Here is a 14256-nt window from a genome sequence, read left to right on the forward strand (position 1 = left end):
TACAAACATAATAGAAATAGTGGAACCGAGGAGGAAAGATATCAAAAGCCATCAGAAGAGAAAGAGAAAGAGTAAAGAGGAGAAGCCATTGTGAAGCCAAAAAGTAAGAGGAAGAGTTCATCGGAAGCCATCAAAGAAGTAGCTTATCGAAGCAACAGAAGTAGGTTTTCGCATATGCCCAAGGGTAAGTGCTATCGGAAGAAAAAAAGAGGAACTTTGCATCAGAGGAATTATATCAGCGAGTTATCAGCGACTTTATCATTTTATTATGTGTCACGTTGAATCCCCGACTGCGATATGTATTATGAACACAAAAACAAGTTATGGTAACCGCCCTATTGTAATATCGCATCCATGTGTATCAGAACCTTCACATCGCAAGTCTTAAAGGAATGTCACACTAGAATTGCAATTGTGGGATTCTCATGAAGTTGTGATAGCAGGATTAAAGCCATGACGTGGCTTGTGGGGGCCGCCAAACCTCTATTAATGTGGGATTTCAGAAAGTTGTCATTGCGATTGAGGTAGTGACATGGCATGTGGAACCTCCTTGTGGGTATAGCCTCTCTTATATGATTTCCGTGAATAATTAATTCTATGGATGAAAGACTCTTCAATATATTTTAATATACAAGTCGGCCTCCCTCCAATAAATGTGTTTTTTGAGTATTGGGGAACATTATATTAAAACGAGTTAAAATGCTTCAGTTATGGGCATCAATCTCGGGCATAAAAATAGAGCATAAAGAATTTCACAACTTGTGAACTTGAAGAGATAGAGGAAGCCGAAGATCGAGAAGTCAAAGGTTGAGAAGCTAAAGGTATAGCAGACGATGAAGGTACAACAAAAGTCGAAGTCCGAGCAAAGAAGAAAGTAGAAGATAGAGCGAGAGGACAATCTTTTGACCTGATTTATCTTGGAACGATTAGACCCGTAGCATTCATGTGAAGTTAAATTTTTGAGATAGCATATTTAATTCCGTGACAGTGAGTTAAATTTCAAAGACAACGTGTTAAATTTCTGAAGCAGCGTATTCATCTTTATTGTAGTAAGTCTTCTATGCAGCACTTTTAAGATAGCGAGGTCTCTGTGTAGTAGCATTTTGAAGAGATCCATCTCGATCGAAGTAATTGAACAACAAATGAAGGAGGTCAATTGAACAAAAATTGTACAGCAAATGACGCAGGAGGTCAATTGAACAACAATTTAACAACAAATGACGCAAGAGGTTAATTAAACAGTATATGACGTAGGAGGTCAATTGAACAACAATTGAACAGCAAATAACGCATGAGGTCAATTGAACAACAATTGAATAGTAAATGACGCAGGAGGTCAATTGAACATCAATTGAACAACAAATGACATAGGAGGTCAATTGAACAACAATTGAACAAAAATCGCACAACAGTTGAACAACAATTGAACAGCAATTGAACAACAATCAAACAACAATCGAACAACAATCGAACAACAATTGAATAGCAACTGAACAATTGTTTGAAAGACCTTGTGCAGAACTTGTCCAATTGATTGAAGACATGCATTGATTGAAGTTTTGGAGACACCCTTGAAGACCATGATGCATAAGCCATCATGAGGTGACTTGAAGATCTTGTTTGGGTACCATGAAGAGCTGTGGAGACACCTTCATGTGAAGACAAGGTTGTCATTGATGAAGTAATTTTGAGGAGACATTGCTGAAGATTGACAGGGCTCATTGAAGAAGACATAGGGAGCCGTGAAGTATAATCAAACATATCTAGACAAAGTACAAGAGTGGTTTGGAGCCCATAGGGTTGGTTCCCAGAGGTTGGAGCCTCGAACAACAAGGTCGGTGCCTTAGATAATAGGGTTGGAGCCCTAAAGGATCGGAGTCCTCAAGAAACTAGGTCGGTGCCTAAAGCAAATATAGGATTGGATTCTTTGAGGTTGGTGCCTTGAAAGTCCAAGTAGGTGCTTGGCAACCATTATTGTACTCATTCATTTGTACTTGATTCAATTATTAAAAGAATTTATTCTTATCATTGTTCATTCTATGTTCTAAATATAGGTGATCTAACTGGTAAAAGTAACAATTGAAAAGGAATATTGATTCACCCCCCCCTCAATATTTCCAACAGAAAATGGATTTTAAACTAGAAGTAGGACTTTTGAACAGTGAAAAGTCCCATTTCATTGGGTTGGCTCTCATACAATTCTGTGGGAAGATTGTAGAGAGAGAAAAAAGTATGAATGTTGATGTCTACAGATTCTAATTTGGAGGCTAGTTTGAAGTCTAGACAAGGTAGAAGAAAAAGGGCAAGCAAATCTCAAGACTATTGATTCATATGTTGTTCCAAATTCCAGCTTTGGAAAGTGATAAACGCTAGTCTGAGGCATGTGGTCCTAAAGTGGTTGAAGGAACACATGATTTTTCTGTGAATTTTCAAGGTAGGTACCCTTTTGTCAATTCCTCATGCTATCAAATAGTACTAAAAGAATCACTTTCCATTATTGGGTGTTCCAAAATTGTTTGTAACGTTAAGGAAGGTTTAGGGGACTTTAAGGCCCCCCACTGGAATTTGGGTCCATCTTTTGCTTTAGGAAATTGTGGCATTCTCTTCATTGGCAGTTATTCATTCTTTAGACCATGCAATCGAGTATTCAAAAGCTTCATCAGATGATGTAGGGATTCGTTCTTTGTCCTATTTGAGTGGTTCTAGTCATCTTACCATCTGAGACCAAAGAAAGAATGTTGTGGCTAATTTTGGGGTCTAGAAGGGGGTTTAGCACTCGATCAAGATCGCCACCAAGTCTCCATTGGAAGAAACTCTAATAAATCTAAAGCAAAGTCATGGTTTCAAAAAAAGAAGAGGAAAAGGGCACGGTTGACAATCAGTGGGACCCTTGCAGCAAGAAAAACCCCATTTCTAAATGATTTTTCAGTCATTTCTTTGAAGTTCAGAAGTTCATTGGTGTAGAACCAATTAAATAAGAACCTACCTGGATAAATAAGTAAAAAGGCATAAAGGGAATTTAAAAAAGGCTAGATAAATCCTTTGTTGCTATTGAGTTGACGTTAGATTCAGAGAGTGAGATCATAAATTGTTTATGGAAGCTCGCCCTATATTGCTGCAAATTGAATTAGAGAGTAAGAAGCCTCCAACCCCCTTTAAGTTTAATCACTTACTGGCTAAATAAAAAGGATTCCAAGGCTATGGTCATCAAGAATTGAAGACATTACGATAGTAACAGTGAGGACAGAGACATGAAGCATTTCATAGAAAATCCTAAAAGGGTAAAAGGTGACGCTGCAGATTGAGCTCAAAGTTTTGTTCAAAAAGATTTAAAGGATGTCGAAAAATGAATTAAAAACCTCTGATAATAATAAAGCAGGGGTGTTTTTGAAAGATGAAATCAATCCTCTCAAAGAGCTGGAAGGGAAAACAAACCACCTTGCCAAAGAGGAAAAAGAAACTAAGATAAAAAGAAGAACCATCTTGTTCTATGAAAGTGACAGGAATACTAAACTTTTTCACAAGTACGTAAGCCATACAAGAAACATTAACATTGTTTGGGAACACAATAAGCGAGATAGCTCTAGGGCTAATATGTATTTTCAAGAGATAGCTGAAGTGAGAAAGCAACATTTTAAAAGTCTAATGGCAACAAATATTTATGAGAGAAAGTGACAAGGATACTCAACTTTTTCAGAAGTACGCAAGTCATACAAGAAACATTAACATTGTTTGGGAAAACAATAACCCAAATAGCTCTAGGGTTCATAAGTCTTTTAGGGAGATAACTTAAGTGAGAAAGAAACATTTTAAAAGTCTAATCGCAGCAGATATTTGTGAAATCATGAAAATTATCAGGCTATTTCCGAACATTATCAGTGATGAAATGAACATAGACATGGAGGCAGATGTGTCCAAAGAGGAGATAAAAGCAGTTTTAAACTCCAAAAAACTAAAAATCATATACCCAATGGATGGACAATTGAATTTCTAAAAAAGAATTTATGCTCCTTTATAACAGGCAAATATATGTTGTTGTCTAAATAACTTTGCGTTTTTTTTAATTGTTTCATTTTCCATGACAGGAAGTTCATCAATAACGTTATGATGTTTGTTTGAAATCTCATTCAACAAAGAAGTTCTACAACTGTAGTTGAAACTTCAATTTAAAATGACCAGAAATATTGATATGGATCAGACATCCTGCAGTTGGACAGACTACACATTTAGTAAGGAATGAAAGATCTTTTTCCATGTGCAGGTTTTTTATAAGCTAACAAGTAGTGTTTAATGAACCAATGTCTTTCAAATATCCTTCACAAGAGAGAGACTTATCTCTGGATGAAAAACATTAAGTCAATTTCACTATGAAGAGGATAGCTCTTTTCATTTGGACTTACCTCATGAGAGTAATCATCCAGGGCAAAAAAATTCTTTTACTTACTCCATTAGCTAGATTTGGAGGCAATTCTTCAAACTCCAAGGATTCTTCTCATTACTGTCATGCACACTGATACCGTTGACATTCTTTGGGACATATTATTGGATCTTTTCATTTCGTAATTCTGGATGTTTTCACTGCCAAATGTGATGCTTCCACACTCTTATGATTGTACCAGATTTTTGTCTTCAGAATCTGCATGATACAGCTGCCTATAAGCTCTCTTAGCATTGCAAATCAACATATTCTACTTCATTTAGAAGCTCTTAGAAAAATAAGGTGAAAGGACTGCAAATCTGGTTCCAATTCCACTTCAAAATAGCAAGTGAAAACCCCCTAAAAAGAGTTTCATAAGACGCGAATAAATCCTCGAAATTATGCATCCTTATCACTAAATTGCTGGAAATGATTCCTCATTTGCAAAGGGATAACAACTCCTCTTTGGATTTTTCTTTCTAAGATCTGGATCACTTGTGAATGATACCTCATGCAAAATAATTTTGGAACTTTTATAACTGAAATGAAGATTCAATGACTTTATTGCTACACATTTTCATCCTTGGAGAAGAATGTTCCAAGCACTTGTAAGTGTTGGATCTACATGCCATGGTGTACTAGAGTGTGCAAGAGTGTGCAGGAGCATCTCTGCCATTCATAGAAACAAAGACCTTAGTGTACATCCAATTCCCATCAATGAAGATAACAAATTTGAGTCCTAGATTTTTTATTTTTTATTTTTTATTTTTTATTTTTTATTTTTATTTTTTATTTTTATTTTTTTATTTTTTTTCAGGATTTGGCAATATCCTCCTTTGATCATACACTTCTAGCACTCCCAACAACATAACACCCATGTATCTTTGCAAACTGACCAATAAGTTGTCCAACTACTCCAGAAGTTGCAGAGATGAAAACCTTTTTCTCTTGTTGCTCTTGAACCAGAAGTGAATTTTTTTATACAAGTGTGTCTAAGAGAAGTTTTGAAATTTAGGGCTTAGAAGGTTCAGCTACAACACCAGTGATGGTGCCCCTCTAGTTGTCCATGGCATCATCCCGACCATAATAATGGAAAAAAAAATTGAAACCACGCACAGGCACAAAATAGAAACAATAAGAATGATAACTCCTTTTAGATTCAAAACACTTTTATGTTCATGAAAATAGCATGGTGATTTTGGGGTCTGGAAGGGGGTTTAACACTTGATCAGGATCACCACCAAGTCTCCATTGGAAGAGACCCTAATAAATCTAAAGAAAAGTCATGGTTTCAAAAAAAGAGGAGGGAAAGGGCACGGTTGACAATCAATGGGACCCTTGTAACAAGAAAAACCCCATTTCTAAATGATTTTTCGGTCATTTCTTTGAGGTTCAAAAGTTGATCAATGTAGAACCAATTAAATCAGCACCTACCTGGAGAAATAACTAAAAAGGAAGAAGTGGAATTTCAAAAAGGCTAGATAAATCCTTTGTTGCTACTTAGTTGATGTTAGATTCAGAGAGTGAGATCATAAATTGTTTAGGGAAGCTCGCCCTATATTGTTGCAAATTGAATCAGAGAGTAAGAAGCCTCAAGCCCCCTTTAAGTTTAATCACTTACTAGCTAAATAAAAAGGATTCCAAGGCTCTGATGATCAAGAATTGAGGACATTATGATAATAACACTGAGGACAGAGAGATGAAGCATTTCATAGACAATCTGAAAAGGGTAAAAGGTGAAGTTGCAAATTGAGCTCAAAGCTTTGTTCAAAAATATTTAAAGGATGTTGAAAAATGAATTAAAAACCTCTGATAATAATAAAGCAGGGGTGTTTTGAAAGATGAAATCAATCCTCTCAAAGAGTTGGAAGGGAAAACAAACCACCTGGCCAAAGAGGAAAAAAAAACGAAGCTAAAAAGGTGTTATGTAAAAAATTAGTTAGATTAGGTTATTATTTAATTTTCAGTTAAATTAGATGAAAGGGCACGATCATAAGATCATGCCCTTTCCCCAAAGGGTGTCCATGGCGGTATATAAGCCAGGCATCTACAAATGTAAGAATCATCATCTGTCTATTCATTATTAATAAAATATTTCTATATATATTTCTGTTATCCAGAAATTTTTATGCTCCATTGGTATCAGAGCGAACGATCTTCTCGCCTGGCAATCACCAATCTTCATTCCCGCTGCGTCATCTGTCAGCACCCCGTCCCAATACGCCACCTCTGTTTCCGCTGCCACCGCAGTTGACCCAGCGTTACGAACAAACCCCGAGCTGCGTATTCCCTCCGCTGTCGTCGCCTCCGCTTTTGTCCACAGCCCACCATATTTTTTCTACGCCCTCCACTGTCTCCATTCGCCCGGAAGACTGTGGCCTCCGTCATTCCCGTTCGCTATCCATCGGCTATCCATCCGTCACCTTGCCGCCTTCCCGTCCGCTGTTGTGCTCATACTGTGTTATCCGCATAAGATTTTCTATTGAACGGTCTGCTGAAAGTGTTATTGCTGCCGGAGGTGACCCCACCAGCAGACGTGACGGTCAGCGAATATATATATATATATATATATATATATATATATATATATATAAATTTGTATATAGCGTGAAATATATATGATGTGAAATATATATAACGTATATATAACGTTTATTTATACATAATATATATATATATATATATATATATATATATATATATATATTATAATATATATAATTTAATTAATTAAATTTATTTTAATTAATTAAAAAGTTTTATATATATAAAAAGTTAATTAAATTAATTTTAATTAATTAAAAGTTATATATATATAAGTTAATTTAATTAATTAAAATTTATATGTATAAAATTTATTTTAGCTAAAATTAAAAAAAAAAAAGAGGGAAAATATTTTCGCTGGCAAATAAATACACGCCCCCGCAAACCCGCTCAATGTCGACAATGACAATGGCGGATTTTCAAAAAAGGTTGTTGGATGCAGAGCAAAAGATAAATAACAACCACGACGAGGTCAGTAAAAGATTAAATGAAGTCGAGAGCAAGCTTGGGGAGCAAGCGGACAAAATCAATAATCTTGAAGATACGACAAATCGAATAGAGATAAAGATGGAAAGTCAACATGTCCAAACAGGAGTAAACTTCAGAGAAGTCTTAACAATGCTGAAAGGTCTGTGTAAAAAGTCGAATTGTACACCCGAAGAGCTATTAAAAGATGGTGAAGAAAATCAAGAACACATCTCGTCAGATTCAACTAAGTCCACAGACTCTCATGACAAAGTTGAATCCCCAAAAAAATCAGCGACACCCCACCAAGAAGCGAGTAACACAGCCTTTACAAACAAGCAACTCTGGGATAACTTTACCAATCAACACCCTTTTTTCGCTCAACCAGTAGCAACATACCAGCGACGGGCAAAAGTCGAGATGCCTAAATTCGATGGAAACGAAAAAAACAATGTTGCATGAATAAATAAAGTAGAAGAATACCTTGAGATATATGACATCACCGACGATGACGAAAAGCTCAGACATGCATCCATGAAAATGGAGGGAGAAGCATATAACTGGTATATGTGGTGGAAAAAGACAACACATGTCATTAGCTGGAGGAAATTTAAAGATGCCTTCTTCAAAAGATTCCAAGGTGTAAAGGAAGAAGAGTTCTTTTCAAAACGCATCAAACTACGACAAAAAGGAAGTGTTGATGAATACACTCAAGAATGGGAGACCTTAGTAACACGAGTACCTGGGTTGTCAGAATCTCGTCTAATTCAGTCATACATCTCGGGACTCAAAACCCATTTACAAGCAGAAATTGAGATGCATGACATTACATCTATAGAAGTAGCAAGACAAAAAGCAAAAACAGCCGAAAAGAAATCCGAACCAATATTTTGGTCAACAGCGGAAAAAGCTTATGCAAGACGAAGGATACCTCAGTATGTGGACTCAAATAATACAAGATATGTTCCACCACATCGTCGTGAAGATGAAAAATCTAATGTGGAAATGCAAAGGATAAAAGAGGGTAAATGTAAACGCTGTGGCGAGAAGTGGGACCCCAAACATAGATGTGCTAAAGGAAAAGAACCAAAGAACCTATATAGTTGTGAAGCAACCAATGATTCAAACGGTGAAGATTATGACGTAGAAGACACAGAAGACGCCCCAGAATTCTCACCAGAATTAGATGACGGAAGTATTCCGCAAGTGTCATTATTAGCTATGACAGGTATATCACAACCTCAAAATTTAAAGTTAAAAGGACACATAAAGAAGAACAACGTAGTGGTTCTCATCGACTCTGGAAGCACACACAATTTTTTAGATGTAACCGTGGCAAAGAGACTCAATATCTTTTCATTTCCCTTACCAAACATGAAAGTGATGATAGCTAATGGTAAGAAGATTGAAAAGGTAGGGAAATGCCATAAGGTCAATTTGCAGATTCAAGACTTTAATCTAGAGTCTTCATTCTTCACGGTACCGTTAGGAGGAGTAGATGTAGTCTTAGGTATCCAATGGTTACGAACTTTAAGTACTTATGCCGCCAACCATCAAGTACAATTTATAAAATTCAAATGGTGAGGTCAGAAGTACAAGCTACATGGATTCCAAGCACCAGAAAATCAAGTTGTATCATCATCTCAGATGAGGAAACTAACTCGAAAAGGAGCACCTGCTTATGTAGTACAATGTCACCAGTTAGAGATGTTATCTGCAAATATGACCAGAGAAGAGTCACCAGAGATACAAGATTTGATTCGGAAGCATGAAAAAGTATTTCAAGACCTACCTATGAAGATGCCACCTAATAGGGAAATTGAGCATACAATAGAAGTCAAGGCAGGGTCAGACCCTATTAACATCAAGCCATACCAATATCCACATCACCAAAGAACGGAATTAGAGAGATTAATCCAAGACCTTTTAAAGTGTGCGACCTTGATCATCTTAGAATATCTGATCAAGTGGAAGGACTTACCCGAAGAAGACGCCTTCTGGGAGAATGAATCATTCTTCAACAACATCCGTCGTTACTTATGCTTTGAGGACAAAGCATTCTTTCGAGAGGAAGGCAATGTTATGTAAAAAATTAGTTAGATTAGGTTATTATTTAATTTTCAGTTAAATTAGATGAAAGGGCACGATCATAAGATCATGCCCTTTCCCCAAAGGGTGTCCATGGCGGTATATAAGCCAGGCATCCGCAATTGTAAGAATCATCATCTGTCTATTCATTTATTAATAAAATATTTCTATATATATTTCTGTTATCCAGAAATTTTTATGCTCCAAAAGGAGAACCATCTTGTTCTCCGAATGTGACAGGAATACTAAACTTTCTCACAAGTACATAAGTCATACAAGAAACATTAACATTATTTGGGAACACAATAAGATAGATAGTTCTAGGGTTAATAAGTCTTTTAAGGAGTTAGATGAAGTGAGAAAGCAACATTTTAAAAGTCTAATGGCAGCAAATATTTGTGAAATCATGAAAATTACCAGGCTATTTCCTAGCATTATCAGTGATGAAATGAACATAGACTTGGAGGCAGAGGTGTCCAAAGAGGAGATAAAAGCAATTTTAAACTCCAAAAAACTAAAAATCGTATACCTAATGGATGGATAGTTGAATTTCCAAAGAAGAATTTATGCTCCTTTATAATAGGCAAATATATGTTGTCTTAATAACTGCATTTTTTTTAATTGCTTCATATTCCATGACATGAAGTTCATCAATAATGTTATGATTTTTGTTTGAAATCTCAGTCAACAAAGTAATTCTACAACTATAGTTGCATCTTCAATTTGAAATGACCAGAAATGTTGATATGGATCAGACATCCTGCAGTTGGACAGACTACACATTTGATAAGGAATAAAAGATCTTTTTCCAAGTGCAGGTTTATATTAAGCTGACAAGTAGTGTTTAATGAACCAATGTCTTTCAAATCTCCTTCACAGGAAAAAGACTTATCTCTAGATGAAAAACATTAAGTGAATTTCTCTATGAAGAGGATAACTCTTTTCATTTGGACTTACCTCATGAGAGTAATCATCTAGGGCAGCAAAATTCTTTTACTTACTCCATTAGCTAGATTTGGAGGTAATTCTTCAAACTCCAAGGATTCTTCTCATTACTGTCATGCACACTGATACCGTTGACATTCTTTGGAACATATTATTGGCTCTTTTCCTTCCATAATTCTGGATGCTTTTACTGCCAAATGTGATGCTTCCACACTCTTATGATTGTACCAGATTTCTGTCTTCAAAATCTGCATGATACAGTTGCTTGTAGGCTCTCTTAGCATTGCAAATCAACATGTTTTGCTTCAATTAGAAGCTCTTAGAAAAAGCAGGTGAAAGGACTGCAAATATAGTTCCAATTCCACTTCAAAATAACAAGTGAAAACCCCCTAAAAAGGGTTTCATAAGACGCGAATAAATCCTCAAAATTATGCATCCTTATCACTAAACTGTTGGAAATGATTCCTCATTTGCAAAGGGATAACAACTCCTCTTTGGATATTTCTTTCTAAGATCTGGATCACTTGTGAATGATACCTCATGCAAAATATTTTTGGAACTTTTATAACTGAAATGAAGATTCATTGACTTTATTGCTACACATTTTCATCCTTGGAGAAGAATGTTCCAAGCACTTGTAAGTGTTGGATCTACATGCCATGGTGTAGTAGAGTGTGCAAGAGTGTGCAAGAGCATCTCTGCCATTCATAGAAACAAAGACCTTAGTGTACATCCAATTCCCATCAATGAAGATAACAAATTTGAGTCCTAGATGTGTTTTTTTTTTAATTTTCAAAATTTGGCAATATCCTCCTTTGATCATACACTTCTAGCACTCCCAACAACATAACACCCATGCATCTTTGCAAACTAACCAACAAGTTGTCCAACTACTCCAGAAGTTGCAGAGATGAAAACCTTTTTCTCTTGTTGCTCTTGAACCAGAGGTGAACTTTTTAATACAAGTGTGTCTAAGAGAAGTTTTGAAATTTAGGGCTTAGAAGGTTCAACAACAACACCAGTCATGGTGCCCCTCCAATTGTCCATGGCCTCATCCCTGCCATAATAATGGCGAAAAAAATAAAACCACACAGGCACAAAATAGAAACAATAAGAATGATAACTCCTTTTAGATTCAAAACACTTTTATGTTCGTGAGAACAGCATGGTGATTTTGGGATCTGGAAGGGGTTTTAGCACTTGATCAAGATCACCACCAAGTCTCTTACAATGGCTTTAACTATCAAAATTGGTTTTTTGTTTTGTAGGAACTCAATGGGCCTTGTAGTGTGTGAGAAAAGTGAGCAGACCATAGAGTATTTGGTTTTCGTGAGTACAGATCCCAACTGTGATGTTCTAAATTGAGATGTTTGTTTGTTTCTTTTCAAAATGTGCTCCATTTTCTAATGGCTATTAATCTCTCTAGGACAACCTTTTAAATATTAATTTGAGAAACAATTTTCTTTCTAGTTTGTAATCGCTTTGGGTGCTTTAAAACTTTTGACTGTATGTTATGTGTTGTTAGCTAAGCTAAGCAGCCTTTGTGAATTCAGCTACTAGATAGGAAATGTTCCAGCGAACATAGTTAGTTTTTCTGAAGAGTTAGAGAAACCATAAGTACTGCCCGATTTATTAAGTGTGTGACTGTGGGGGATGGTGTTGTGAGAAAAACTTGCATGCTTATTTCCTACACAAGAAACACATTTCAAACGGACTATGTACCAACAGTGTTTGATAACTCCAGTGAAAATGTAGTGGTGGATGGAAGTACAACGAATCTTGGCCTCTGGGACACGACAGGACAAGAGGATTACAACAAGATCAGGTCCTTAAGTTATAGAGGTGTAGATGTCTTCCTCCTGGCTTTCTCCTTGATCAGCGAGGTCAATTATAAAAACATTTCCAAAAAGTGGATTCCAGAATTGAGACAATACGCACCATCTGTGCCTATCATTTTGGCGGGGACAAAATTAGATTTACGAAAAGACAAACAATTTTTTGCTGATCATCCCAGAGCAACCCCAATCTCGACAGCGCAAGGTGAAGATTTGAAGAGGAAAATCGGGGCTACAGCATACATTGAATGTAGTTCTAAAACACAACAGAATGTTAAGGTTGTTTTTGATGTCGTAATCAAAGTGGTTCTTCAACCACCAAAGCAAAAGAAATGTAGAAACAAGCAAAGAACATGATTTATTCTTTAAGGGCTTTATCTATCTTTGGCATCTGCAGAACTTTACAGTGCATTATTTAATCAAAGGCTGGCATAATATTTCTCGAGTATTTATGATTTGTTACTCTATGTTCAGTATGTTGAATTTATTGTAAAGCCAGATGCTCTGGCAAAAGGTCTTGGTTTTTTCATTTTATATCATTGTCTGTGTGGTTATGGAGGACTGTTTTGAAATATGAAAGGTCCTTATTTTTTTCATTTTATATCATTGCCTGTTGTGGTTATGGAGGACTATTTTGAAATGTAAATGAAAGTTGGTTCTTGCAGAGTCTTCGGAGGCACTGAAGCAACAATCTGAGGCAACTTCTTGACAATAGAAAGAGCAGCTTGTTGTAAATAATAAGCTCCAGGAAACACAAGGAAGATGCATGGGCCAAGGTTTCATCACTTCAGTTGGAATTGGCTACTGCAATTTGAGATCTAGAACTTGAGAGGCAACAGTTGCAATGTGCTCAGGAGCATTATGTTATTTGTGAAACAAACTACAAGCATTTCATTCTACTTGAAGAGATTGTTGCATTGCAACAAAAGTAGCAGGAACTGTTGCAAGGGATGTCCATAATTCTAGAGGATGGAAACCTTGAAACTTGTAGAATTCAAAGGGAAGAAGCAACTTTTGATCTAGCAAAGACGGAAGTATGAGCAACTGATTGTGTTGATGATTCTAGTGGTGTTGAAAAGTGCAAAATGAATAAAACAAAAAATGGAGACACGCACAAGGCCTGGGAAAATGGTGACATAGAGGGAGAAGATTGCGCAAACATACTATGCTTCATGAGAAATCATATTCACTTGTCAGCTCTGTTAGTTCTGTTCTTAAAAAAAAAAACTGATGTAATTATGAGTGGTTCAGAAGAAGAAATGGAAGATGAGGGGTTGGTGGTTTAGATAATCATGTTCAAGGTGCATTAACAACATTGAAGACACCTGAAACTTTACCGGAGGGCAATGGCTTTCCATCCATTTATAATAATTTGTCCATGTATCCCATGCCCTTAAGAAAAGAGAGCTCGAAATCATGTTCAAGAAAAGAGAGCTCGAAATCATGTTCAAGGCATGGAGGTGCTCTGCGCTTTGCCCTGTCAGAAAGACATGTAATTTTTTATTATTGAGTTTGGCTATATTGTCTCAATGTGCAAGATTTACTTTAGTATATAAAAGATCATAGAGTATTTGGTTATTCGACTCCTTGCAAAATATCTACAGAATTCTTTTATGTAATTTCTACTTATAATTCATAGGTTTTTTAAGTAAAGTCTACTTATTTTCATAACTTAATGGGTTTCACCGATCCAAAAATAGACAACGATTAAATGGAACAGGAGCTTACTAAGGGTGACATCACCATTGGAGCTCTGGAGCATGCGCTTCAAAGAAATATCCTGACTGCTTCAATCGGAACTGTAGCTTCCACTTGGTCAATAGGATGCGCTTCCACGCGGTTAGCTGGATCTACATACATTATTTTATGTTCACTTAAATACAAAGCAACAAAGCAGAAAGGCTTGTCAGGGAGGTGTGCTGAGACCCCATTTCTTTATCATTTGACCTGCATTGTACAACA

The 14256-nt window shown here is 36.3% G+C and overlaps 1 pseudogene; it reads left to right on the plus strand.

Moving 5' to 3' along the window:
• Positions 1-13537, plus strand: part of LOC149216272 (rac-like GTP-binding protein RAC2 pseudogene) — a 37418-nt pseudogene extending 23881 nt beyond the window's left edge.
• The last annotated feature ends 719 nt before the right edge of the window (positions 13538-14256 follow it).

The sequence above is a fragment of the Pinus tabuliformis genome, chromosome 1_1, assembly GCF_031772625.1.
Source record: "Pinus tabuliformis cultivar Carrire ecotype Pingquan chromosome 1_1, CPIR1, whole genome shotgun sequence".
In the NCBI taxonomy this organism is placed as follows: domain Eukaryota; kingdom Viridiplantae; phylum Streptophyta; class Pinopsida; order Pinales; family Pinaceae; genus Pinus; species Pinus tabuliformis.